General features: G+C 48.6%; 1 protein-coding gene across 1 annotated transcript in view; it reads left to right on the top strand.

The window, feature by feature from the left end:
• Positions 1-534: 534 nt before the first annotated feature.
• The window catches only part of LRRC73 (leucine rich repeat containing 73), a 102,228-nt gene continuing 75,713 nt past the window's right edge, over positions 535-27,049 (top strand). Inside the window, exon 1 of the mRNA XM_073673274.1 lies at positions 535-682. The gene's annotated coding sequence lies outside the window, so the exon portion shown is untranslated. The remainder of the gene's footprint in view (positions 683-27,049) is intronic.

The following is a 27,049-nucleotide window of genomic DNA, read 5'->3' on the forward strand; positions in this document are numbered from 1 at the left end:
CGCGTTATCCTCTATACTCCCCGCACTGTATACACCCCGCGTTATCCTCTATACCCCCCGCACTGTATACACCCCGCGTTATCCTCTATACTCCCCGCACTGTATATACCCCGCGTTATCCTCTATACCCCCGCACTGTATATACCCCGCGTTATCCTCTATACCCCCCGCACTGTATACACCCCACATTATCCTCTATACCCCCCGCACTGTAAACACCCCGCGTTATCCTCTATACCCCCCGCACTGTATACACCCCGCGTTATCCTCTATACCCCCCGCACTGTATATACCCCGCGTTATCCTCTATACTCCCCGCACTGTATACACCCCGCGTTATCCTCTATACCCCCCGCACTGTATACACCCCGCGTTATCCTCTATACTCCCCGCACTGTATATACCCCGCGTTATCCTCTATACTCCCCGCACTGTATACACCCCGCGTTATCCTCTATACCCCCCGCACTGTATACACCCCGCAGTGTCGGAGGATGGTAAGAGGTGACGTCATGAATTAGTGGGCGTGGTCAGACAGCGACGCGCTGGTTACTATAGAAACAAGACAGCATCTCCGGAGCACAGGACCCCGGAACCGGCTTGTATTACCGGGGGACGCGGGTAACGACTGACTGAGCCGACGGCGACCGGGAGCCACAGTCACCCCCCCTCCTGAGCTGTGGTAATTACCCCTCCCCCCTCCTGAGCTGTGGTAATTACCCCTCCACCCTCCTGAGCTGTGGTAATTACCCCTCCCCCTCCTGTGCTGTGGTAATTACCCCTCCCCCTCCTGTGCTGTGGTAATTACCCCTCCTGAGCTGTGGTAATTACCCCTCCCCCTCCTGTGCTGTGGTAATTACCCCTCCTGAGCTGTGGTAATTACCCCTCCCCCCTCCTGTGCTGTGGTAATTACCCCTCCCCCCTCCTGAGCTGTGGTAATTACCCCTCCCCCCTCCTGAGCTGTGGTAATTACCCCTCCCCCCTCCTGAGCTGTGGTAATTACCCCTCCCCCCTCCTGTGCTGTGGTAATTACCCCTCCCCCCTCCTGAGCTGTGGTAATTACCCCTCCCCCCTCCTGAGCTGTGGTAATTACCCCTCCCCCTCCTGTGCTGTGGTAATTACCCCTCCCCCCTCCTGAGCTGTGGTAATTACCCCTCCCCCCTCCTGAGCTGTGGTAATTACCTCTCCCCCCTCCTGAGCTGTGGTAATTACCCCTCCCCCCTCCTGAGCTGTGGTAATTACCCCTCCCCCCTCCTGAGCTGTGGTAATTACCCCTCCCCCCTCCTGTGCTGTGGTAATTACCCCTCCTGAGCTGTGGTAATTACCCCTCCCCCCTCCTGTGCTGTGGTAATTACCCCTCCCTCCTCCTGAGCTGTGGTAATTACCCCTCCCCCCTCCTGAGCTGTGGTAATTACCTCTCCCCCCTCCTGAGCTGTGGTAATTACCTCTCCCCCCTCCTGAGCTGTGGTAATTACCTCTCCCCCCTCCTGAGCTGTGGTAATTACCTCTCCCCCCTCCTGAGCTGTGGTAATTACCCCTCCCCCCCCCTGAGCTCTGGTAATTACCCCTCCTGAGCTGTGGTAATTACCCCTCCCCCCTCCTGAGCTGTGGTAATTACCCCTCCCCCCTCCTGAGCTGTGGTAACTACCCCTCCCCCCTCCTGAGCTGTGGTAATTACCCCTCCTGAGCTGTGGTAATTACCCCTCCCCTCCTGTGCTGTGGTAATTACCCCTCCCCCTCCTGTGCTGTGGTAATTACCCCTCCCCCCTCCTGAGCTGTGGTAATTACCCCTCCCCCCTCCTGTGCTGTCATAATTACCCCTCCCCCCTCCTGAGCTGTGGTAATTACCCCTCCCCCCTCCTGAGCTGTGGTAATTACCCCTACCCCTCCTGTGCTGTGGTAATTACCCCTCCCCCTCCTGTGCTGTGGTAATTTCCCCTCCCCCCTCCTGTGCTGTAGTAATTACCCCTCCCCCTCCTGTGCTGTGGTAATTACCCCTCCCCCTCCTGAGCTGTGGTAATTACCCCTCCCCCCTCCTGAGCTGTGATAATTACCCCTCCTGAGCTGTGGTAATTACCCCTCCCCCTCCTGTGCTGTGGTAATTACCCCCCCCCTCTTGAGCTGTGGTAATGACCTCCCCCCCTCCTGAGCTGTGGTAATTACCCTTCCCCCCTCCTGTGCTGTGGTAATTACCTCCTCCCTTCCTAAGCTGTGGTAATTCCCCCCCTCACCCCTCTCTTGAGCTGTGGTAATTACCCCCTCCCCTCCTGAGCTGTGGTAATTACCCCTCCCCCCTCCTGTGCTGTGGTAATTACCCCTCTCCCCCTCCTGAGCTGTGGTAATGACCTCCCCCCCTTTCCTGAGCTGTGGTAATTACCCCCCTCCCGAGCTGTGGTAATTACCCCCCTCCCTCTCTCTTGAGCTGTGGTAATTACCTCCTCCCTTCCTAAGCTGTGGTAATTACCCCCCTCACCCCTCTCTTGAGCTCTGGTAATTACCTCCTCCCCCCCTGAGCTGTGGTAATTACCCCTCCCCCCTCCTGTGCTGTGGTAATTACCCCTCCCCCCTCCTGAGCTGTTGTAATTACCTCCTCCCCTCCTGAGCTTTTGTAATTACCTCCTCCCCCCTCCTGAGCTGTGGTAATTACCCCTCCCCTCTCCTGAGCTGGGGTAATTACTCCCCCCCCTCCAGAGCTCTGGTAATTACCCCCCCCCCTTTGAGCTGCGGTAATTACCTCCTCCCTTCCTGAGCTGTGGTAATTACCCGCCTCTCTTGAGCTGTGGTAATTACCTCCCTCTCCCCCTTCCTCAGCCGTAGTAATTTTCTCCCCCACACCTTCCTCAGCTATGGTAATTATCCCCCCCCCCTGCTGTGGTAATTACCCCCCCTGCTGTGGTAATCACTCCCCCCCCCCCGTGCTGCGGTAATTACCACTGGGCTGTTGTAATTACCCCCCCCCCTCTTGAGCTGTGGTAATTATCTCCCCCACCGTGATGTGGTAATTACCCCCCCTCCTGAGCTGTGGCGATTACCTCCCCCCTTCCTGAGCTGTGGTAATTACCTCCCTCTCCCTCCTGTGCTGTGGTAATTACCTCCTTCCCCCTCCTGTGCTGTGGTAATTACCTCCCTCCCCCTCATGTGCTGTGGTAATTACCTCCCCCCTCCTGAGCTGTGGTAATTACTCCCCCCTCCTGTGCTGTGGTAATTACCTCCCCCCTCCTGAGCTGTGGTAATTACTCCCCCCTCCTGTGCTGTGGTAATTACCTCCCCCCTCCTGAGCTGTGGTAATTACTCCCCCCTCCTGTGCTGTGGTAATTACCTCCCTCCCCTCCTGAGCTGTGTTAATTGCCTCCCCTTCCTGAACTGTGGTAATTATCTCCCCCTCCTGTGCTGTGGTAATTACCCCTCCCCCTCCTGAGCTGTGGTAATGATCTCCTCCCCCTCCTGAGCTGTGGTAATTACCCCCCCCTTTCCTGAGCTGTGGTAATTATACCCCCCCTCCTTAGCTGTGGTAATTACCTCCCCCCTCCTGAGCTGTGGTAATTACCCCCTCCCCTCCTGAGCTGTGGTAATTGTCTCCCCCCTCCTGAGCTGTGGTAATGACCCCCCCCCCTCCTGAGCTGTGGTAATTACCCTTCCCCCCTCCTGTGCTGTGGTAATTACCTCCTCCCCTCCTGAGCTGTGGTAATTACCCCCCCCCCTCCTGAGCTGTGGTAATTACCCCCCTCTCTCTTGAGCTGTGGTAATTACCCCCCTCTCTTGAGCTGTAGTAATTACCTCCTCCCTTCCTAAGCTGTGGTAATTACCCCCCTCACCCCTCTCTTGAGTTGTGGTAATTACCCCCTCCCCTCCTGAGCTGTGGTAATTACCCCTCCCCCCTCCTGTGCTGTGGTAATTACCCCTCCCCCCTCCTGAGCTGTGGTAATGACCTCCCCCCCTTTCCTGAGCTGTGGTAATTACCCCCCCCTCCTGAGCTGTGGTAATTACCTCCTCCCCTCCTGAGCTGTGGTAATTACCCCCCTCTCTGTTGAGATGTGGTAATTACCCCCCCTCTCTTGAGCTGTGGTAATTAACTCCTCCCTTCCTAAGCTGTGGTAATTACCCCCCTCACCCCTCTCTTGAGCTGTGGTAATTACCCCCTCCCCTCCAGAGCTGTGGTAATTACCCCTCCCCCGTCCTGTGCTGTGGTAATTACCCCTCCCCCCCTCCTGAGCTGTGGTAATGACCCCCCCCTTTCCTGAGCTGTGGTAATTACCCCCCCCTCCTGAGCTGTGGTAATTACCTCCTCCCCTCCTGTGCTGTGGTAATTACCCCTCCCCCCCTCCTGTGCTGTGGTAATTACCCCTCCCCCCCTCCTGAGCTGTGGTAATGACCTCCCCCCCTTTCCTGAGCTGTGGTAATTACTCCCCTCCCTCTCTCTTGAGCTGTGGTAATTACCTCCTCCCTTCCTAAGCTGTGGTAATTACCCCCCTCACCCCTCTCGAGCTGTGGTAATTACCTCCTCCCCTCCTGAGCTGTGGTAATTACCCCCCTCACCCCTCTCTTGAGCTCTGGTAATTACCTCCTCCCCTCCTGAGCTGTTGTAATTACCTCCTCCCCCCTCCTGTGCTGTGGTAATTACCCCTCCCCCCCTCCTGAGCTGTGGTAATTACCCCTCCCCCCCTCCTGAGCTGTGGTAATTACCCCTCCCCCTCCTGAGCTGTGGTAATTACCCCTCCCCCCTCCTGAGCTGTGGTAATTACCCCCCCTTCCTGAGCTGTGGTAATTACTTCCCCCCTCCAGAGCTGTGGTAATCCTCCCCCTCCTGAGCTGTGGTAATTACCCCTCCCCCCCTTTAGCTGTGGTAATTACCTCCTCCCTTCCTGAGCTGTGGTAATTACCCCCCTCCCCCCTCTCTTGAGCTGTGATAATTACCTTCTCCTCTCCTGAGCTGTTGTAATTACCCCCCCCCTCTCTTGAGCTGTGGTAATTACCCCCCTCCGCCCTCTCTTGAGCTGTGGTAATTACCCCCCTCCGCCCTCTCTTGAGCTGTGGTAATTAGCTCCTCCTCCTCTTGAGCTGTGGTAATTACCCCCCTCCCTCCTGTGCTGTGGTAATTACCTCCCACCTCTCTTGAGCTGTGGTAATTACCTCCCACCTCTCTTGAGCTGTGGTAATTACCTCCCCCCTCTCTTGAGCTGTGGTAATTACCCCCCCCCCTTGAGCTGTGGTAATTACCTCCCACCTCTCTTGAGCTGTGGTAATTAGCCCCCCCCCTCTTGAGCTGTGGTAATTAGCTCCTCCTCCTCTTGAGCTGTGGTAATTACCCCCCTCCCTCCTGAGCTGTGGTATCTTCCTCCTTCTCTTCTCTTTGTCGCCTCTGTCCAGATGTCACGTTCTTGGCATGCAGTTATACAGTCGTGGCCGAAAGTGTTGGCACCCCCAATATTTGGTTGCACAGCCTTTGGAATAAATAACTGCAATCAGTGACTTCCTATAACCATCAGCTTCTTACTCCTCTCAGCTGGGATCTTGGACTCTTCTTACAAACGTCTCCAGGTCTCTCACATATGAAGGCGACTGTCACGCTGGGAATGGGGAGAACCCAGCGTATAACGACAGGAAGAGGGAAGGGTGGAGTGGAGACCCCTAAACAGCTCAAGCGACAAACCCTGATTCCCCTATTGACCCTATATAGGTTCTGCACCTATCGCCGAGCAGGAAACCCGGCCCTAGCTGACCCTAAAGCAAGACCCTAGATGGGGAGGGGTGAGCACTAGTCAGCCCCACTTCAAACTAAAGTACACACAAAGGAAACAAGGGAATACACTTAGCTTTAAGATGACACCGGAGAGAACACGACAACAATCCACAAAGGAACTCCAAGGAAATTCTAGCAGACTACTAGAATTCCAGGCCTGAATAGAAGAAGAACAATCTATCACCAGCAACTCTCTGGAGAAACTGAGTGTATTTAAGGATACAGCAAGGGTGTGGTAATTAGCAGCAGAAGGTGAGGATCACCACAGGGTCCTAAAGGTATAATACCCAAGCAAGGTGAGGATCACCACTGGGTCATAGAGAGAGGGCTCATGAAAGGATTAGGAAGATGTTTGCAAGGCCATACGCAGCGACCTTCTACTGCCGGACCCCATATGCCCGTCTATCAAACCTGACACACCCGTGACAGTAATACCCCTTCTATGAGTGGTCTCCGGACACTCAGGACCAGGTTTCTCTGGATGAGAGGCATGGAATGAACAAACCAACCTAGGGGCATTCACCTCCGATGCTGAAACCCACATCCTTTCCTCTGAACTATAACCCCTCCAGTGCACTATGTACAGAAGAGAACGACGCTGAAGACAAGAATCCACAAACTTAAAATTTAAAACTCTAAATTGCCATCAACCATGATTGCGGGCGGCAGCAAGATGGAAGACTCAAGAGTTACCACATGCTTCTTGAGCAGAGACCTGTGAAGCACATTGTGGATCCTAAGAGCCTGAAGTAACTTCAGACGAAACGCTGCTGAGTTAATGACACAAAGTCATTCACACTTAGGTCCGGACCTGGCGAGCATTTCCGGTCAGCCATACGTTTCTACCTGTCTCCCATGATCTTCAAATAACCTTGAACCCCCGGCCACACCGAGGAGAGCAACGAAGCAATACATTCCTCCTCAGGAACTCCCGAAGCCCCTTCACCACTAAAGATACCAAACAGTGGATGAAAACCGTACGCACCAAAGAAAAGTGACCTGCCAGTAGACTATAGGCGATGATGGTTTATAGCAAACTCAGCCAACAGTAAGTAAGATGCCCAATCCTCCTGGTTCTCGGAGACAAAATACCTGAGGTAAGTTTTCAAATTCTGATTAGTTCGCTCAGTCTGTCCATTCGACTGAGGATGAAAGCCAGAAGAAAAAGACAACTGCACCCCAGGTTGAGAACAGAAAGCGGTCCAGAATTTAGAAACTAACTGGTTCCCCCGATCTGACACCACATCGGAAGGAACCCCGCAAAGCTTCACGATCTCATTAATGAATACCTGAGCAAGAGTCTTGGCATTTGGAAATGCCGGTAATGCGATGAAATGTACCATCTTACTGAACCTATCTACAACCACCAGAACCACAGTCTTGCTTGCAGATACCGTTAGGTCAGTAATAAAATCCATGGACAAGTGTGTCCATGGTCTTCTAGAAATAGGCAGCGGCAGAAGAGAACCAGAGGGACAGGTATGCAATACTTTACAACGCGCGCAAATACATGTTCAACCACATCCTGATGCAACCCCGGACACCAAAAAACGATGGGAAAGGAGGTCCGCGGTTGTCTTACTACCTGGATGACCAGCAAGCACAGAGTTGTGATGTTCCCTACTTTACAGCGCAGATTAGATGGTACAAATAACCTCCCTGAAGGGCAGGAGACAGGAGTGTCCCCCTGAGCCTCCAACACCTCCCCCTCCAGGTCAGGGCACAAGGCCGAAATGACTACCCCATTCTGCAAAATAGGGGCAGGGTTCTCATGGTCACTACCACCAGGGAAGCACCGGGATAAAGCATCAGCCTTAATGTTTTTCCTGGACGGAAAGTGACAACAAAATTGAACCTAGTAAAAAAACAGAGTCCACCTAGCCTGCTTAGGGTTTGAGACGTTTAGCAGACTGACGATAGGACAGGTTCTTATGGTCTTATGGTCCATGATAACAGCAATAGGATGGACAGCCTCCTCCAACCAATGTCACCATTCCTCGAAAACCAATTTAATCGCCAAAAGCTCCCATGTCATAATTTCTCTCGTCCGAAGACACCTTTTTGGAAAAGAAAGAGCATGGACTCCATTTACCTGGGGATGGACCCTGAGACAACACAGCCCCAACCCCCACCTCCGACGCATCAACTTCTACGATAAAAGGTTCAGAAACATCGGGTTGACTGAGTATAGGTGCTGTGGCAAAACATCTCTTTATAGAGGAGAAAGCCTGCTGGGCGGCATTTGACCATTTAGGGAAATCTGACCTCTTTCTTGTCATGTCAGTGAGGGGTTTCACAATTACTGAATAATTTTGGATAAATTTCCGGTAAAAATTTGTAAAGCCCAGAAAGCGCTGTAATTCCTTCAGGTTCTCGGGACGGTCCCAATCAAGTACAGCACGGATCTTCTCTGGATCCATCTGAAAACCCGAAGATGACAACAGGTACCCCAAAAACTGCACCTCCTGAACAGGAAAATAGATTTCTCTAGTTTAGCATATAGTTTCTCTTACAATTTTTAGTACCTGTTTAACATGACCCTGATGTGTCTCTAAATCAGGTGAGTAAACCAAAATATCATCCAGATAGACCACCACAAACCTCCCCACTAAATGGTGGAAAATATAGTTTATGAAATGCTAGAAAACCACAGGTGCATTGATGAGACCAAAAGGCATAACCAGACTCTCGAAATGCTCCTCAGGAGTATTGAAAGCTGTTTTCCATTCATCCCCCTCTCTGATTCTAACCAGATTATAGGTGTTACGAAACTGCAACTCCACACTAGGGCAGAAGAGGGAAAAGCTGTCCCTGCACTAGGTCTAGACTGAAGCCCTACGGTGGAGTGGGCAACTTATTCCTAGCGAATAGACCCACCGACGTTTCCTAGACGAAACTAAAAAGAAGACCTAAAGGAAGAGGGGAAGGAGACCCGGAAAGAACTAAGGACTGGGAAAAAAAAACAAACAGGATACCTCCTAACAGGAAACTAGAGGAAGCTGCAGAAACAAAATAGGGAATACAGGAATCTCAGCAGGCAGAACTAGAGGATCCAAGAACTGCACAAAACTAAGAACAGAAAGTACTACTACCAAACCTCCTAGCCAGAACTCTCGCGGATTAACACTGATGTCCGGCAAGGACTAGGAGGCAGGTGCTGGGTAATAAAGGGTGATACAATCACCTGACCTTAGTCCAAACCAACACCAGGGGAAAAAGACTAACAGCCAGAAAACCACAACAAAATGGTGGGTGGTTCCAAAGAAACAGATTCTAACAATAGGCTCCGCTTAAATCCAACTTGGAGAATACTTTAGCTCCCACAACCTGGTTGAATAAATCCGGAATCAGAGGAAGAGGATAAGGATCTCGGACGGTAATTTGATTCAATTCCTGGAAATCTGGACAGGGACGGAGACCCCCATCATTTTTCTTAACGAAGAAGAACCCTGCTCCACGTGCGAAGAGGAGGGTCTGATATGTCCATTCTCCAGACTCTCAGCAATGAAATCCTTCATGGCTTGTCTCTCAGGGCTAGAAAGATTATACAGTCTGGACTTGGGTAGTTTAGCTTCGAGAATCAGGTTAACAGGACAGTCATAAGCACAATGAGGAGGCAAATCCTGACACCCATTCTCAGAAAATACGTCCTCAAAACGAGACAAAAATGCAGGAAAGGTCTCTGTAGAGACAGCAGCAATGGGAAATCTTTAAGCAGTTTTCATGACAGTAATCTCCCCATTCCACAACTTCCCTTCATTTCCAATCCACTACCAGATTATGTTTCACCAAACAGGGTAGACCCAGTACAACCGGAGTGGGAAGGCCCTCCAGGACATAAAAAGGAATTACTTCATAATGAAAAGGCCCCACCCTCAGTCTTATATTATGTACAATCTGAGTCAGAGATCTCTGTGAAAGTGGCGCTGAGTCGATGGCATAAATAGGGATGGGCTTAGTTAACGTACAGCAAGCAAGCCCATGAGTTCTCACAAACCCAGCATCAACCATGCTGACTCCAGCTCCCCTGTCCAAAAACATAGAAATATTCTCAGTCCTCCTCTCTAGCACCACCTCTGCCATCAGGACAAACTGAGAACTTCATGTTGAAGACAAACACACACCCTGATTATCCAACCCCACCCTACCAAGGGTCAATCGATTTCCAGATGTTCCTTTTTTCTTAGGGACAGACCTCAATAAAATGTCCTTTTTACCACAAAAAAAACATACCCCTTTTCTCTTGTGGATTTCAGGGGAAATATGCTCCCCCTAACTACATGGGTTCCTCAGAATCCATAAGTATAGGTTCACCCCCAGACTGAGATGTTGCCCTGGAGAAGGTGGTCACACCCACCTATCCCGCGTATAGCTAATAACATGGCAGCCTCCAAGGACCCAGGGGTTTCGTAAACTGCCAAGGCATCTTTCAACCTTTCTGAAAGATCTTGACAAAATTGGCTTCTAAGAGCCGGGTCATTCCACTTGGTATCGGTTGCCCATCTACGGAATTTTGGAACTATAAGTCTCCACTGACTGATCACCCTGCTGAAGGCGACGCAGCCTGGATTCAGCCAAGGAGATTCGGTCAGGATCATCATAGATGAGGGTCAGAGCCCTGAAAAATCCTTCAACTGATCAGAGGCAAGCAGAGCCCTGTGGCAAAGAGAGAGCCCAGGATTGAGGCTCTCCTTGTAACAGTGAGATGACAATCCCCACTCGCTGCTCCTCATCTCCAGAGGAGTCGGGTTGAAGCTTAAAGTACAATTTACAAGATTCTTTAAACACAAAAAACTTGTCTACCTCCTGAAAACCTGTCTGGAGGGCAATTTTGGGCTCAAGCTGGACCGGCCTACCGCAGAGTCCCCGACATTAGGAGTCTGCGGCCGCTACAATTGCTGCTGAACAGCTGATCGAAGGTCAGTCACCTTCAGTGATAAAAAAACACACAAAAAATAAACAAAAGTTTTTTTGTTTTTTTTTAAACCAGTGGTGATAATGGCTCACTGGGTATGGGAAAAACCCAGCGTATAACGACAGGAAAAGGGAAGGGTGCGCTACAAGTATGGAAAGGAGGAGTTAATACCCCTAAACAGCTCAAACGACAAACCCTGACTCTCCTATGGACCCTAAATAGGTTCTGCACCTATCGCCAAGCAGGAAACCTGACCCTAGCTAACCCTAAAGCAAGGCCCTAGATGGGGAGGGGTGAGCACTAGTCAGCCCCACTGCAAACTAAAGTACACACAAGGGAAACAAATAAGGGAATACACTTAGCTTTAAGATGACACCGGAGAGAACACGGCAACAAAGGAACTCCAAGGAAATTCTAGCCGACTACTAGAATTCCAGGCCTAGAATAGAAGGCCTATTCCAGGAATAGAAGAACAACTGTCTTCCAGTAACTGTCTAGAAAAACTGAGTGTATTTAAGGATACAGCAAGGGTGTGGTAATTAGCAGCAGAAGGTGAGGATCACCGCTGGGTCATAGAGAAAAGGGATCATGGAAGGATCAGGAAGATGTTTGCAAGGCAAAACGCAGCGACCTTCTACAGCCAGACCCCGTAAGACTCTCTGTCAAACCTCACACACCCGTGACAATCTCTCCACAGGTGATCAATAGGATTTAGAACCGGACTCATTGCTGCCACTTCAGGACTCTCCAGCGCTTTGTTTCCATTTCAGGGGGCTTCTTGAAGTCTGTTTGGAGTCATTGTCCTGCTGGAAGACCCATGACCTGGGACACAAACCCAGCTTTCTGACACTGGGCACTACATTGCCACCCAAAATCCTTTGGTAATCTTCAGATTTCATGATGCCTTGCACACAGTCAAGGCCCCCAGTGCCAGAGGAAGCAAAACAACTCCAAAGCATCTGTGACCCTCCACCATATTTGCTTGTAGGTCCTGTGTTTTTTTTTTTGTAGGCCTCATTCAATATTCAGTAAAAAGTAGAATGATGTGCTTTACCAAAAAGCTCTATCTTGGTCTCATCTTTCCAAGAAGGATTTGGGTTTTCTCACGTACATTTTAGCAGACTGCAGTCTAGCTTTTTTATGTCTGTGTCAGCAGTGGAGTCCTCCTCAGTCTCCTGCCATAGTGTATGATTTCATTTACATGTGGACAAATAGTTTGCGCTGACACTGATGCACCCTTAGCCTGCAAGACAGCTTGAATTTCTTTGGATCTTTATTGAAGCTGCTTATCCGCCATCTGGACTATCCTGCGTTACAGCCTTTCATCAATTTTTCTCTGCTGTCCACGTCCAGGGAGATTAGCTACAGTACTATGGGTTGTAAACTTCTTGATTGTGTTGCGCAGCGTGGACAAAAGAACATCAAAATCTCTGGAGATGGACTTGTAACCTTGAGATTGCTGATATTGTTCAACAATTTTGGTTCTCAGGTCCTCAGACAGTTCTCTTCTCCTCGTTCTGTTCTCCATGCTTAGTGGGCACACACAGACACACAATGCAAAGATTGAGTCAGCTTCTCCCTTTCTGGTTTCAGGTGTGATTTTCATATTGCCCACACCTGTTACTTGCCACAGGTGAGTGTGAACGAGCATCACATGCTGGAAACAAAGTTGTTTACCCAATAATTTTGTTCAACATATTTGGGGTTTTGTGTGAAATGTCCAGTTTGCCTTTTTTTTCCAGTTTTTTTGTGTTGTTCCAATACACACAGAGGAAATAAAAATGTGTATAACAAAACATGTGGAATTGTGATAATGTTCTGGTACAAATACTTCATTTTCTGGAACAATTTAAAGGGTAACACTTTTGGCTATGACTGTATTTGTGCAGAGGTCATACATCCTCCGTGTCATCCCTGGAGTGCCGTTGTACGTGTGCAGAAGTCACAGATCCTCCGTGTGGTTGTCCTGGGAGTGTGGTTGTATCTGTGTAGGGGACACACATACTATGTGACTTTCTCGTAGTGTGGTTGTATCTGTGTAGGGGACACACATCCTATGTGACTTTCTTGTAGTCTGGTTGTATCTGTGGAGAGGTCACCATCCTCTGTGACTTTCTCTTAGTGTGGTTGTATCTGTGGAGAGGTCACCATCCTCTGTGACTTTCTCTTAGTGTGGTTGTATCTGTGCAGGGGACACGCATCCTACGTGACTTTCTTGTAGTGTGGTTGTATCTGTGGAGAGGTCACCATCCTCTGTGACTTTCTCTTAGTGTGGTTGTATCTGTGGAGAGGTCACCATCCTCTGTGACTTTCTCTTAGTGTGGTTGTATCTGTGCAGGGGACACGCATCCTATGTGACTTTCTCGTAGTGTGGTTGTATCTGTGTAGGGGACACACATCCTCCGTGACTTTCTCGTAGTGTGATTATAGCTGTGCAGAGGTCACCATCCTCTGTGATTTTCTCGTAGTGTGGTTGTATCTGTGCAGGGGACACACATCCTCCGTGACTTTCTCTTAGTGTGGTTGTATCTGTGAAGAGGTCACACATCCTCTGTGATTTTCTCGTAGTGTGGTTGTATCTGTGCAGAGGTCACACATCCTCTGTGACTTTCTCGTAATGTGGTTGTATCTGTGCAGGGGACACGCATCCTACGTGACTTTCTCGTAGTGTGGTTGTATCTGTGGAGAGGTCACCATCCTCTGTGACTTTCTCTTAGTGTGGTTGTATCTGTGGAGAGGTCACACATCCTCTGTGACTTTCTCGTGGTGTGGTTGTATCTGTGCAGGGGACACACATCCTCTGTGAGTTTCTCTTAGTGTGATTGTATCTGTGTAGGGGAGACACATCCTCTGTGACTTTCTCGTAGTGTGGTTGTATCTGTGCAGAGGTCACCATCCCCTGTGACTTTCTCGTAGTGTGGTTGTATCTGTGCAGGGGACACACATCCTCTGTGACTTTCTCTTAGTGTGATTGTATCTGTGTAGGGGACACACATCCTACGTGACTTTCTTGTAGTGTGGTTGTATCTGTGGAGAGGTCACACATCCTATGTGACTTTCTCGTAGTGGTTGTATCTGTGTAGGGGACACACATCCTACGTGACTTTCTTGTAGTGTGGTTGTATCTGTGGAGAGGTCACACATCCTCTGTGACTTTCTCGTAGTGTGATTGTATCTGTGCAGAGATCACACATCCTCTGTAACTTTCTCGTAGTGGTTGAATCTGTGTAGGGGACACACATCCTATGTGACTTTCTCGTAGTGTGGTTGTATCTGTGCAGAGGTCACACATCCTCTGTGACTTTCTTGTAGTGTGGTTATATCTGTGGAGAGGTCACCATCCTCTGTGACTTTCTCGTATTGTGGTTGTATCTGTGGAGAGGTCACCATCCTCTGTGACTTTCTTGTAGTGTGGTTGTATCTGTGCAGAGGTCACCATCCTCTATGACTTTCTCGTAGTGTGGTTGTATCTGTGGAGAGGTCACCATCCTCTGTGACTTTCTCGTTGTGTGGTTGTATCTGTGGAGAGGTCACCATCCTCTGTGACTTTCTCGTAGTGTGGTTGTATCTGTGCAGGGGACACACATCCTCTGTGACTTTCTCTTAGTGTGATTGTATCTGTGCAGAGGTCACACATCCTCTGTGACTTTCTCGTAGTGTGGTTGTATCTGTGCAGGGGACACACATCCTACGTGACTTTCTTGTAGTGTGGTTGTATCTGTGGAGAGGTCACCATCCTCTGTGACTTTCTCGTAGTGTGGTTGTATCTGTGCAGAGGTCACACATCCTCCGTGACTTTCTCGTAGTGTGGTTGTATCTGTGCAGAGGTCACACATCCTCCGTGACTTTCTTGTAGTGTGGTTGTATCGATGGAGAGGTCACACATCCTCTGTGACTTTCTCGTAGTGTGGTTGTATCTGTTCAGAGGTCACACATCCTCTGTGACTTTCTCGTAGTGTGGTTGTATCTGTGCAGAGATCACACATCCTCTGTGACTTTCTCATAGTGTGGTTGTATCTGTGGAGAGGTCACACATCCTCTGTGACTTTCTCGTAGTGTGGTTGTATCTGTGCAGAGGTCACACATCCTCTGTGACTTTCTCATAGTGTGGTTGTATGTGTGCTGAGGTCACACATCCTCTGTAACTTTCTTGTAGTGTGGTTGTATCTGTGCAGGGGACACACATCCTCTGTGACTTTCTTGTAGTGTGGTTGTATCTGTGCAGAGGTCACACATCCTCTGTGACTTTCTCGTGTGGTTGTATCTGTGCAGGGGACACGCATCCTCCGTGACTTTCTCTTAGTGTGGTTGTATCTGTGCAGAGGTCACACATCCTCTGTGACTTTCTCTTAGTGTGGTTGTATCTGTGCAGGGGACACACATCCTCCGTGACTTTCTCTTAGTGTGGTTGTATCTGTGCAAAGGTCACACATCCTCTGTGACTTTCTCGTAGTGTGGTTGTATCTGTGCAGAGGTCACACATCCTACGTGACTTTCTCGTAGTGTGGTTGTATCTGTGCAGAGGTCACACATCCTCTGTGACTTTCTCGTAGTGTGGTTGTATCTGTGCAGAGGTCACCATTCTCTGTGACTTTTTCGTAGTGTGGTTGTATCTGTGCAGAGGTCACCATCCTCTGTGACTTTCTCTTAGTGTGGTTGTATCTGTGCAGAGGTCACACATCCTCTGTGACTTTCTTGTAGTGTGGTTGTATCTGTGCAGAGGTCACCATCCTCTGTGACTTTCTCTTAGTGTGGTTGTATCTGTGTAGGGGACACACATCCTCTGTGACTTTCTTGTAGTGTGGTTGTATCTGTGCAGAGGTTACACATCCTCTGTGACTTTCTCTTAGTGTGGTTGTATCTGTGCAGAGGTCACACATCCTCTGTGACTTTCTCGTAGTGTAGTTGTATCTGTGCAGAGGTCACCATCCTCTGTGACTTTCTCGTAGTGTGGTTGTATCTGTGCAGAGATCACACATCCTCTGTGACTTTCTCATAGTGTGGTTGTATCTGTGGAGAGGTCACACATCCTCTGTGACTTTCTCGTAGTGTGGTTGTATCTGTGCAGAGGTCACATATCCTCTGTGACTTTCTCGTAGTGTGGTTGTATCTGTGCTGAGGTCACACATCCTCTGTGACTTTCTTGTAGTGTGGTTGTATCTGTGCTGAGGTCACACATCCTCTGTGACTTTCTTGTAGTGTGGTTGTATCTGTGCAGGGGACACACATCCTCTGTGACTTTCTTGTAGTGTGGTTGTATCTGTGCAGAGGTCACACATCCTCTGTGACTTTCTCGTAGTGTGGTTGTATCTGTGCAGGGGACACGCATCCTACGTGACTTTCTTGTAGTGTGGTTGTATCTGTGGAGAGGTCACCATCCTCTGTGACTTTCTCGTAGTGTGGTTGTATCTGTGCAGAGGTCACACATCCTCCGTGACTTTCTCGTAGTGTGGTTGTATCTGTGCAGAGGTCACACATCCTCCGTGACTTTCTTGTAGTGTGGTTGTATTGATGGAGAGGTCACACATCCTCTGTGACTTTCTCGTAGTGTGGTTGTATCTGTGCAGAGATCACACATCCTCTGTGACTTTCTCATAGTGTGGTTGTATCTGTGGAGAGGTCACACATCCTCTGTGACTTTCTCGTAGTGTGGTTGTATCTGTGCAGAGGTCACACATCCTCTGTGACTTTCTCATAGTGTGGTTGTATGTGTGCTGAGGTCACACATCCTCTGTAACTTTCTTGTAGTGTGGTTGTATCTGTGCAGGGGACACACATCCTCTGTGACTTTCTTGTAGTGTGGTTGTATCTGTGCAGAGGTCACACATCCTCTGTGACTTTCTCGTAGTGTGGTTGTATCTGTGCAGGGGACACGCATCCTCCGTGACTTTCTCTTAGTGTGGTTGTATCTGTGCAGAGGTCACACATCCTCTGTGACTTTCTCTTAGTGTGGTTGTATCTGTGCAGGGGACACACATCCTCCGTGACTTTCTCTTAGTGTGGTTGTATCTGTCCAAAGGTCACACATCCTCTGTGACTTTCTCGTAGTGTGGTTGTATCTGTGCAGAGGTCACACATCCTCTGTGACTTTCTCGTAGTGTGGTTGTATCTGTGCAGAGGTCACCATTCTCTGTGACTTTTTCGTAGTGTGGTTGTATCTGTGCAGAGGTCACCATCCTCTGTGACTTTCTCTTAGTGTGGTTGTATCTGTGCAGAGGTCACACATCCTCTGTGACTTTCTTGTAGTGTGGTTGTATCTGTGCAGAGGTCACCATCCTCTGTGACTTTCTCTTAGTGTGGTTGTATCTGTGTAGGGGACACACATCCTCTGTGACTTTCTTGTAGTGTGGTTGTATCTGTGCAGAGGTTACACATCCTCTGTGACTTTCTCTTAGTGTGGTTGTATCTGTGCAGAGGTCACACATCCTCTGTGACTTTCTCGTAGTGTACTTGTATCTGTGCAGAGGTCACCATCCTCTGTGACTTTCTCGTAGTGTGGTTGTATCTGTGCAGAGGTCACACATCCTCTGTGACTTTCTTGTAGTGTGGTTGTATCTGTGCAGAGATCACACATCCTCTGTGACTTTCTCATAGTGTGGTTGTATCTGTGGAGAGGTCACACATCCTCTGTGACTTTCTCGTAGTGTGGTTGTATCTGTGCAGAGGTCACACATCCTCTGTGACTTTCTCGTAGTGTGGTTGTATCTGTGCTGAGGTCACACATCCTCTGTGACTTTCTTGTAGTGTGGTTGTATCTGTGCAGGGGACACACATCCTCTGTGACTTTCTTGTAGTGTGGTTGTATCTGTGCAGAGGTCACACATCCTCTGTGACTTTCTCGTAGTGTGGTTGTATCTGTGCAGGGGACACGCATCCTCCGTGACTTTCTCTTAGTGTGGTTGTATCTGTGCAGAGGTCACACATCCTCTGTGACTTTCTCTTAGTGTGGTTGTATCTGTGCAGGGGACACACATCCTCCGTGACTTTCTCTTAGTGTGGTTGTATCTGTGCAGAGGTCACACATCCTCTGTGACTTTCTCGTAGTGTGGTTGTATCTGTGTAGAGGTCACACATCCTACGTGACTTTCTCGTAGTGTGGTTGTATCTGTGCAGAGGTCACACATCCTCTGTGACTTTCTCGTAGTGTGGTTGTATCTGTGCAGAGGTCACCATTCTCTGTGACTTTTTCGTAGTGTGGTTGTATCTGTGCAGAGGTCACCATCCTCTGTGACTTTCTCTTAGTGTGGTTGTATCTGTGCAGAGGTCACACATCCTCTGTGACTTTCTTGTAGTGTGGTTGTATCTGTGCAGAGGTCACCATCCTCTGTGACTTTCTCTTAGTGTGGTTGTATCTGTGTAGGGGACACACATCCTCTGTGACTTTCTTGTAGTGTGGTTGTATCTGTGCAGAGGTTACACATCCTCTGTGACTTTCTCTTAGTGTGGTTGTATCTCTGCAGAGGTCACACATCCTCTGTGACTTTCTCGTAGTGTAGTTGTATCTGTGCAGAGGTCACCATCCTCTGTGACTTTCTCGTAGTGTGGTTGTATCTGTGCAGAGGTCACCATCCTCTGTGACTTTCTCGTAGTGTGGTTGTATCTGTGCAGAGGTCACACATCCTCTGTGACTTTCTCGTAGTGTGGTTGTATCTGTGCAGAGGTCACCATCCTCTGTGACTTTCTCATAGTGTGGTTGTATCTGTGCGCAGGTCACACATCCTCTGTGACTTTCTTGTAGTGTGGTTGTATCTGTGCAGAGGTCACACATCCTCTGTGACTTTTTCGTAGTGTGGTTGTATCTGTGCAGGGGACACACATCCTCTGTGACTTTCTCTTAGTGTGGTTGTATCTGTGGAGAGGTCACCATCCTACGTGACTTTCCTGTAGTGTGGTTGTATCTGTGGAGAGGTCACCATCCTCTGTGACTTTCTCTTAGTGTGATTGTATCTGTGCAGAGGTCACACATCCTCCGTGACTTTCTCGTAGTGTGATTATAGCTGTGCAGAGGTCACACATCCTCTGTGACTTTCTTTTAGTGTGGTTGTATCTGTGCAGAGGTCACACATCCTTTGTGACTTTCTTGTAGTGTGGTTGTATCTGTGCAGAGGTCACACATCCTCTGTGACTTTCTCGTAATGTGGTTGTATCTGTGCAGGGGACACGCATCCTACGTGACTTTCTCGTAGTGTGGTTGTATCTGTGGAGAGGTCACCATCCTCTGTGACTTTCTCTTAGTGTGGTTGTATCTGTGGAGAGGTCACACATCCTCTGTGACTTTCTCGTGGTGTGGTTGTATCTGTGCAGGGGACACACATCCTCTGTGAGTTTCTCTTAGTGTGATTGTATCTGTGTAGGGGACACACATCCTCTGTGACTTTCTCGTAGTGTGGTTGTATCTGTGCAGAGGTCACCATCCCCTGTGACTTTCTCGTAGTGTGGTTGTATCTGTGCAGGGGACACACATCCTCTGTGACTTTCTCTTAGTGTGATTGTATCTGTGTAGGGGACACACATCCTACGTGACTTTCTTGTAGTGTGGTTGTATCTGTGGAGAGGTCACACATCCTATGTGACTTTCTCGTAGTGGTTGTATCTGTGTAGGGGACACACATCCTACGTGACTTTCTTGTAGTGTGGTTGTATCTGTGGAGAGGTCACACATCCTCTGTGACTTTCTCGTAGTGTGATTGTATCTGTGCAGAGATCACACATCCTCTGTAACTTTCTCGTAGTGGTTGAATCTGTGTAGGGGACACACATCCTATGTGACTTTCTCGTAGTGTGGTTGTATCTGTGCAGAGGTCACACATCCTCTGTGACTTTCTTGTAGTGTGGTTGTATCTGTGGAGAGGTCACCATCCTCTGTGACTTTCCCGTATTGTGGTTGTATCTGTGGAGAGGTCACCATCCTCTGTGACTTTCTTGTAGTGTGGTTGTATCTGTGCAGAGGTCACCATCCTCTGTGACTTTCTCGTAGTGTGGTTGTATCTGTGGAGAGGTCACCATCCTCTGTGACTTTCTCGTTGTGTGGTTGTATCTGTGGAGAGGTCACCATCCTCTGTGACTTTCTCGTAGTGTGGTTGTATCTGTGCAGGGGACACACATCCTCTGTGACTTTCTCTTAGTGTGATTGAATCTGTGCAGAGGTCACACATCCTCTGTGACTTTCTCGTAGTGTGGTTGTATCTGTGCAGGGGACACACATCCTACGTGACTTTCTTGTAGTGTGGTTGTATCTGTGGAGAGGTCACCATCCTCTGTGACTTTCTCGTAGTGTGGTTGTATCTGTGCAGAGGTCACACATCCTCCGTGACTTTCTCGTAGTGTGGTTGTATCTGTGCAGAGGTCACACATCCTCCGTGACTTTCTTGTAGTGTGGTTGTATCGATGGAGAGGTCACACATCCTCTGTGACTTTCTCGTAGTGTGGTTGTATCTGTGCAGAGGTCACACATCCTCTGTGACTTTCTCGTAGTGTGGTTGTATCTGTGCAGAGATCACACATCCTCTGTGACTTTCTCATAGTGTGGTTGTATCTGTGGAGAGGTCACACATCCTCTGTGACTTTCTCGTAGTGTGGTTGTATCTGTGCAGAGGTCACACATCCTCTGTGACTTTCTAATAGTGTGGTTGTATGTGTGCTGAGGTCACACATCCTCTGTGACTTTCTTGTAGTGTGGTTGTATCTGTGCAGGGGACACACATCCTCTCTGACTTTCTTGTAGTGTGGTTGTATCTGTGCAGAGGTCACACATCCTCTGTGACTTTCTCTTAGTGTGGTTGTATCTGTGCAGGGGACACACATCCTCCGTGACTTTCTCTTAGTGTGGTTTATCTGTGCAGAGGTCACACATCCTCTGTGACTTTCTCGTAGTGTGGTTGTATCTGTGCAGAGGTCACACATCCTCTGTGACTTTCTCGTAGTGTGGTTGTATCTGTGCAGAGGTCACCATTCTCTGTGACTTTTTCGTAGTGTGGTTGTATCTGTGCAGAGGTCACCATCCTCTGTGACTTTCTTATAGTGTGGTTCTATCTGTGCAGAGGTCACCATCCTCTGTGACTTTCTCGTTGTGTGGTTGTATCTGTGGAGAGGTCACCATCCTCTGTGACTTTCTCGTAGTGTGGTTGTATCTGTGCAGGGGACACACATCCTCTGTGACTTTCTCTTAGTGTGACTTTATCTGTGCAGAGGTCACACATCCTTTGTGACTTTCTCGTAGTGTGGTTGTATCTGTGCAGGGGACACACATCCTACGTGACTTTCTTGTAGTGTGGTTGTATCTGTGGAGAGGTCACCATCCTCTGTGAATTTCTCTTAGTGTGATTGTATCTGTGCAGAGATCACACATCCCCCATGACTTTCTCGTAGTGTGGTTGTATCTGTGGAGAGGTCACCATCCTCTGTGACTTTCTCGTAGTGTGGTTGTATCTGTGCAGAGGTCACACATCCTCCGTGACTTTCTCGTAGTGTGGTTGTATCTGTGCAGAGGTCACACATCCTCCGTGACTTTCTTGTAGTGTGGTTGTATCAATGGAGAGGTCACACATCCTCTGTGACTTTCTCGTAGTGTGGTTGTATCTGTGCAGAGGTCACACATCCTCTGTGACTTTCTTGTAGTGTGGTTGTATCTGTGCAGAGATCACACATCCTCTGTGACTTTCTCGTAGTGTGGTTGTATCTGTGCAGAGGTCACACATCCTCTGTGACTTTCTCGTAGTGTGGTTGTATCTGTGCTGAGGTCACACATCCTCTGTGACTTTCTTGTAGTGTGGTTGTATCTGTGCAGGGGACACACATCCTCTGTGACTTTCTTGTAGTGTGGTTGTATCTGTGCAGAGGTCACCATCCTCTGTGACTTTCTCGTAGTGTGGTTGTATCTGTGCAGGGGACACGCATCCTCCGTGACTTTCTCTTAGTGTGGTTGTATCTGTGCAGAGGTCACACATCCTCTGTGACTTTCTCTTAGTGTGGTTGTATCTGTGCAGGGGACACACATCCTCCGTGACTTTCTCTTAGTGTGGTTGTATCTGTGCAGAGGTCACACATTCTCTGTGACTTTCTCGTAGTGTGGTTGTATCTGTGCAGAGGTCACACATCCTACGTGACTTTCTCGTAGTGTGGTTGTATCTGTGCAGAGGTCACACATCCTCTGTGACTTTCTCGTAGTGTGGTTGTATCTGTGCAGAGGTCACCATTCTCTGTGACTTTTTCGTAGTGTGGTTGTATCTGTGCAGAGGTCACCATCCTCTGTGACTTTCTCTTAGTGTGGTTGTATCTGTGCAGAGGTCACACATCCTCTGTGACTTTCTTGTAGTGTGGTTGTATCTGTGCAGAGGTCACCATCCTCTGTGACTTTCTCTTAGTGTGGTTGTATCTGTGTAGGGGACACACATCCTCTGTGACTTTCTTGTAGTGTGGTTGTATCTGTGCAGAGGTTACACATCCTCTGTGACTTTCTCTTAGTGTGGTTGTATCTGTGCAGAGGTCACACATCCTCTGTGACTTTCTCGTAGTGTGGTTGTATCTGTGCAGAGGTCACACATCCTCTGTGACTTTCTCGTAGTGTGGTGGTATCTGTGCTGAGGTCACACATCCTCTGTGACTTTCTTGTAGTGTGGTTGTATCTGTGCAGGGGACACACATCCTCTGTGACTTTCTTGTAGTGTGGTTGTATCTGTGCAGAGGTCACACATCCTCTGTGACTTTCTCGTAGTGTGGTTGTATCTGTGCAGGGGACACGCATCCTCCGTGACTTTCTCTTAGTGTGGTTGTATCTGTGCAGAGGTCACACATCCTCTGTGACTTTCTCTTAGTGTGGTTGTATCTGTGCAGGGGACACACATCCTCCGTGACTTTCTCTTAGTGTGGTTGTATCTGTGCAGAGGTCACACATCCTCTGTGACTTTCTCGTAGTGTGGTTGTATCTGTGTAGAGGTCACACATCCTACGTGACTTTCTCGTAGTGTGGTTGTATCTGTGCAGAGGTCACACATCCTCTGTGACTTTCTCGTAGTGTGGTTGTATCTGTGCAGAGGTCACCATCCTCTGTGACTTTCTCTTAGTGTGGTTGTATCTGTGCAGAGGTCACACATCCTCTGTGACTTTCTTGTAGTGTGGTTGTATCTGTGCAGAGGTCACCATCCTCTGTGACTTTCTCTTAGTGTGGTTGTATCTGTGTAGGGGACACACATCCTCTGTGACTTTCTTGTAGTGTGGTTGTATCTGTGCAGAGGTTACACATCCTCTGTGACTTTCTCTTAGTGTGGTTGTATCTGTGCAGAGGTCACACATCCTCTGTGACTTTCTCGTAGTGTAGTTGTATCTGTGCAGAGGTCACCATCCTCTGTGACTTTCTCGTAGTGTGGTTGTATCTGTGCAGAGGTCACCATCCTCTGTGACTTTCTCGTAGTGTGGTTGTATCTGTGCAGAGGTCACACATCCTCTGTGACTTTCTCGTAGTGTGGTTGTATCTGTGCAGAGGTCACCATCCTCTGTGACTTTCTCATAGTGTGGTTGTATCTGTGCGCAGGTCACACATCCTCTGTGACTTTCTTGTAGTGTGGTTGTATCTGTGCAGAGGTCACACATCCTCTGTGACTTTTTCGTAGTGTGGTTGTATCTGTGCAGGGGACACACATCCTCTGTGACTTTCTCTTAGTGTGGTTGTATCTGTGGAGAGGTCACCATCCTACGTGACTTTCCTGTAGTGTGGTTGTATCTGTGGAGAGGTCACCATCCTCTGTGACTTTCTCTTAGTGTGATTGTATCTGTGCAGAGGTCACACATCCTCCGTGACTTTCTCGTAGTGTGATTATAGTTGTGCAGAGGTCACACATCCTCTGTGACTTTCTTTTAGTGTGGTTGTATCTGTGCAGAGGTCACACATCCTCTGTGACTTTCTCGTAGTGTAGTTGTATCTGTGCAGAGGTCACCATCCTCTGTGACTTTCTCGTAGTGTGGTTGTATCTGTGCAGAGGTCACCATCCTCTGTGACTTTCTCGTAGTGTGGTTGTATCTGTGCAGAGGTCACCATCCTCTGTGACTTTCTCATAGTGTGGTTGTATCTGTGCGCAGGTCACACATCCTCTGTGACTTTCTTGTAGTGTGGTTGTATCTGTGCAGAGGTCACACATCCTCTGTGACTTTTTCGTAGTGTGGTTGTATCTGTGCAGGGGACACACATCCTCTGTGACTTTCTCTTAATGTGGTTGTATCTGTGGAGAGGTCACCATCCTACGTGACTTTCCTGTAGTGTGGTTGTATCTGTGGAGAGGTCACCATCCTCTGTGACTTTCTCTTAGTGTGATTGTATCTGTGCAGAGGTCACACATCCTCCGTGACTTTCTCGTAGTGTGATTATAGCTGTGCAGAGGTCACACATCCTCTGTGACTTTCTTTTAGTGTGGTTGTATCTGTGCAGAGGTCACACATCCTTTGTGACTTTCTTGTAGTGTGGTTGTATCTGTGCAGAGGTCACACATCCTCCGTGACTTTCACTTAGTGTGGTTGTATCTGTGCAGAGGTCACACATCCTCTGTGACTTTCTCTTAGTGTGGTTGTATCTGTGCAGAGGTCACACATCCTCTGTGACTTTCTTGTAGTGTGGTTGTATCTGTGGAGAGGTCACACATCCTCTGTGACTTTCTTGTAGTGTGGTTGTATCTGTGCAGAGGTCACCATCCTCTGTGACTTTCTCGTAGTGTGGTTGTATCTGTGCAGAGGTCACACATCCTCTGTGACTTTCTCGTAGTGTGGTTGTATCTGTGCAGAGGTCACACATCCTCTGTGACTTTCTCGTAGTGTGGTTGTATCTGTGGAGAGGTCACACATCCTCTGTGACTTTCTCGTAGTGTGGTTGTATCTGTGCAGGGGACACACATCCTCTGTGACTTTCTCATAGTGTGGTTGTATCTGTGCAGAGGTCACACATCCTCTGTGACTTTCTCGTAGTGTGGTTGTATCTGTGCAGGGGACACGCATCCTCCGTGACTTTCTCTTAGTGTGGTTGTATCTGTGCAGAGGTCACACATCCTCTGTGACTTTCTCTTAGTGTGGTTGTATCTGTGCAGGGGACACACATCCTCCGTGACTTTCTCTTAGTGTGGTTGTATCTGTGCAGAGGTCACACATCCTCTGTGACTTTCTCGTAGTGTGGTTGTATCTGTGTAGAGGTCACACATCCTACGTGACTTTCTCGTAGTGTGGTTGTATCTGTGCAGAGGTCACACATCCTCTGTGACTTTCTCGTAGTGTGGTTGTATCTGTGCAGAGGTCACCATCCTCTGTGACTTTCTCTTAGTGTGGTTGTATCTGTGCAGAGGTCACACATCCTCTGTGACTTTCTTGTAGTGTGGTTGTATCTGTGCAGAGGTCACCATCCTCTGTGACTTTCTCTTAGTGTGGTTTTATCTGTGTAGGGGACACACATCCTCTGTGACTTTCTTGTAGTGTGGTTGTATCTGTGCAGAGGTTACACATCCTCTGTGACTTTCTCTTAGTGTGGTTGTATCTGTGCAGAGGTCACACATCCTCTGTGACTTTCTCGTAGTGTAGTTGTATCTGTGCAGAGGTCACCATCCTCTGTGACTTTCTCTTAGTGTGATTGTATCTGTGCAGAGGTCACACATCCTCCGTGACTTTCTCGTAGTGTGATTATAGTTGTGCAGAGGTCACACATCCTCTGTAACTTTCTTTTAGTGTGGTTGTATCTGTGCAGAGGTCACACATCCTCTGTGACTTTCTCGTAGTGTAGTTGTATCTGTGCAGAGGTCACCATCCTCTGTGACTTTCTCGTAGTGTGGTTGTATCTGTGCAGAGGTCACCATCCTCTGTGACTTTCTCGTAGTGTGGTTGTATCTGTGCAGAGGTCACACATCCTCTGTGACTTTCTCGTAGTGTGGTTGTATCTGTGCAGAGGTCACCATCCTCTGTGACTTTCTCATAGTGTGGTTGTATCTGTGCGCAGGTCACACATCCTCTGTGACTTTCTTGTAGTGTGGTTGTATCTGTGCAGAGGTCACACATCCTCTGTGACTTTTTCGTAGTGTGGTTGTATCTGTGCAGGGGACACACATCCTCTGTGACTTTCTCTTAATGTGGTTGTATCTGTGGAGAGGTCACCATCCTACGTGACTTTCCTGTAGTGTGGTTGTATCTGTGGAGAGGTCACCATCCTCTGTGACTTTCTCTTAGTGTGATTGTATCTGTGCAGAGGTCACACATCCTTCGTGACTTTCTCGTAGTGTGATTATAGCTGTGCAGAGGTCACACATCCTCTGTGACTTTCTTTTAGTGTGGTTGTATCTGTGCAGAGGTCACACATCCTTTGTGACTTTCTTGTAGTGTGGTTGTATCTGTGCAGAGGTCACACATCCTCCGTGACTTTCACTTAGTGTGGTTGTATCTGTGCAGAGGTCACACATCCTCTGTGACTTTCTCTTAGTGTGGTTGTATCTGTGTAGGGGACACACATCCTCTGTGACTTTCTTGTAGTGTGGTTGTATCTGTGCAGAGGTTACACATCCTCTGTGACTTTCTCTTAGTGTGGTTGTATCTGTGCAGAGGTCACACATCCTCTGTGACTTTCTCGTAGTGTAGTTGTATCTGTGCAGAGGTCACCATCCTCTGTGACTTTCTCGTAGTGTGGTTGTATCTGTGCAGAGGTCACCATCCTCTGTGACTTTCTCGTAGTGTGGTTGTATCTGTGCAGAGGTCACACATCCTCTGTGACTTTCTCGTAGTGTGGTTGTATCTGTGCAGAGGTCACCATCCTCTGTGACTTTCTCATAGTGTGGTTGTATCTGTGCGCAGGTCACACATCCTCTGTGACTTTCTTGTAGTGTGGTTGTATCTGTGCAGAGGTCACACATCCTCTGTGACTTTTTCGTAGTGTGGTTGTATCTGTGCAGGGGACACACATCCTCTGTGACTTTCTCTTAGTGTGGTTGTATCTGTGGAGAGGTCACCATCCTACGTGACTTTCCTGTAGTGTGGTTGTATCTGTGGAGAGGTCACCATCCTCTGTGACTTTCTCTTAGTGTGATTGTATCTGTGCAGAGGTCACACATCCTCCGTGACTTTCTCGTAGTGTGATTATAGTTGTGCAGAGGTCACACATCCTCTGTGACTTTCTTTTAGTGTGGTTGTATCTGTGCAGAGGTCACACATCCTCTGTGACTTTCTCGTAGTGTAGTTGTATCTGTGCAGAGGTCACCATCCTCTGTGACTTTCTCGTAGTGTGGTTGTATCTGTGCAGAGGTCACCATCCTCTGTGACTTTCTCGTAGTGTGGTTGTATCTGTGCAGAGGTCACCATCCTCTGTGACTTTCTCATAGTGTGGTTGTATCTGTGCGCAGGTCACACATCCTCTGTGACTTTCTTGTAGTGTGGTTGTA

Source organism: Phyllobates terribilis, unplaced genomic scaffold (assembly GCF_046119375.1).
Source record: "Phyllobates terribilis strain yellow unplaced genomic scaffold, ASM4611937v1 Scaffold_3__8_contigs__length_932513732, whole genome shotgun sequence".
NCBI lineage: Eukaryota > Metazoa > Chordata > Amphibia > Anura > Dendrobatidae > Phyllobates > Phyllobates terribilis.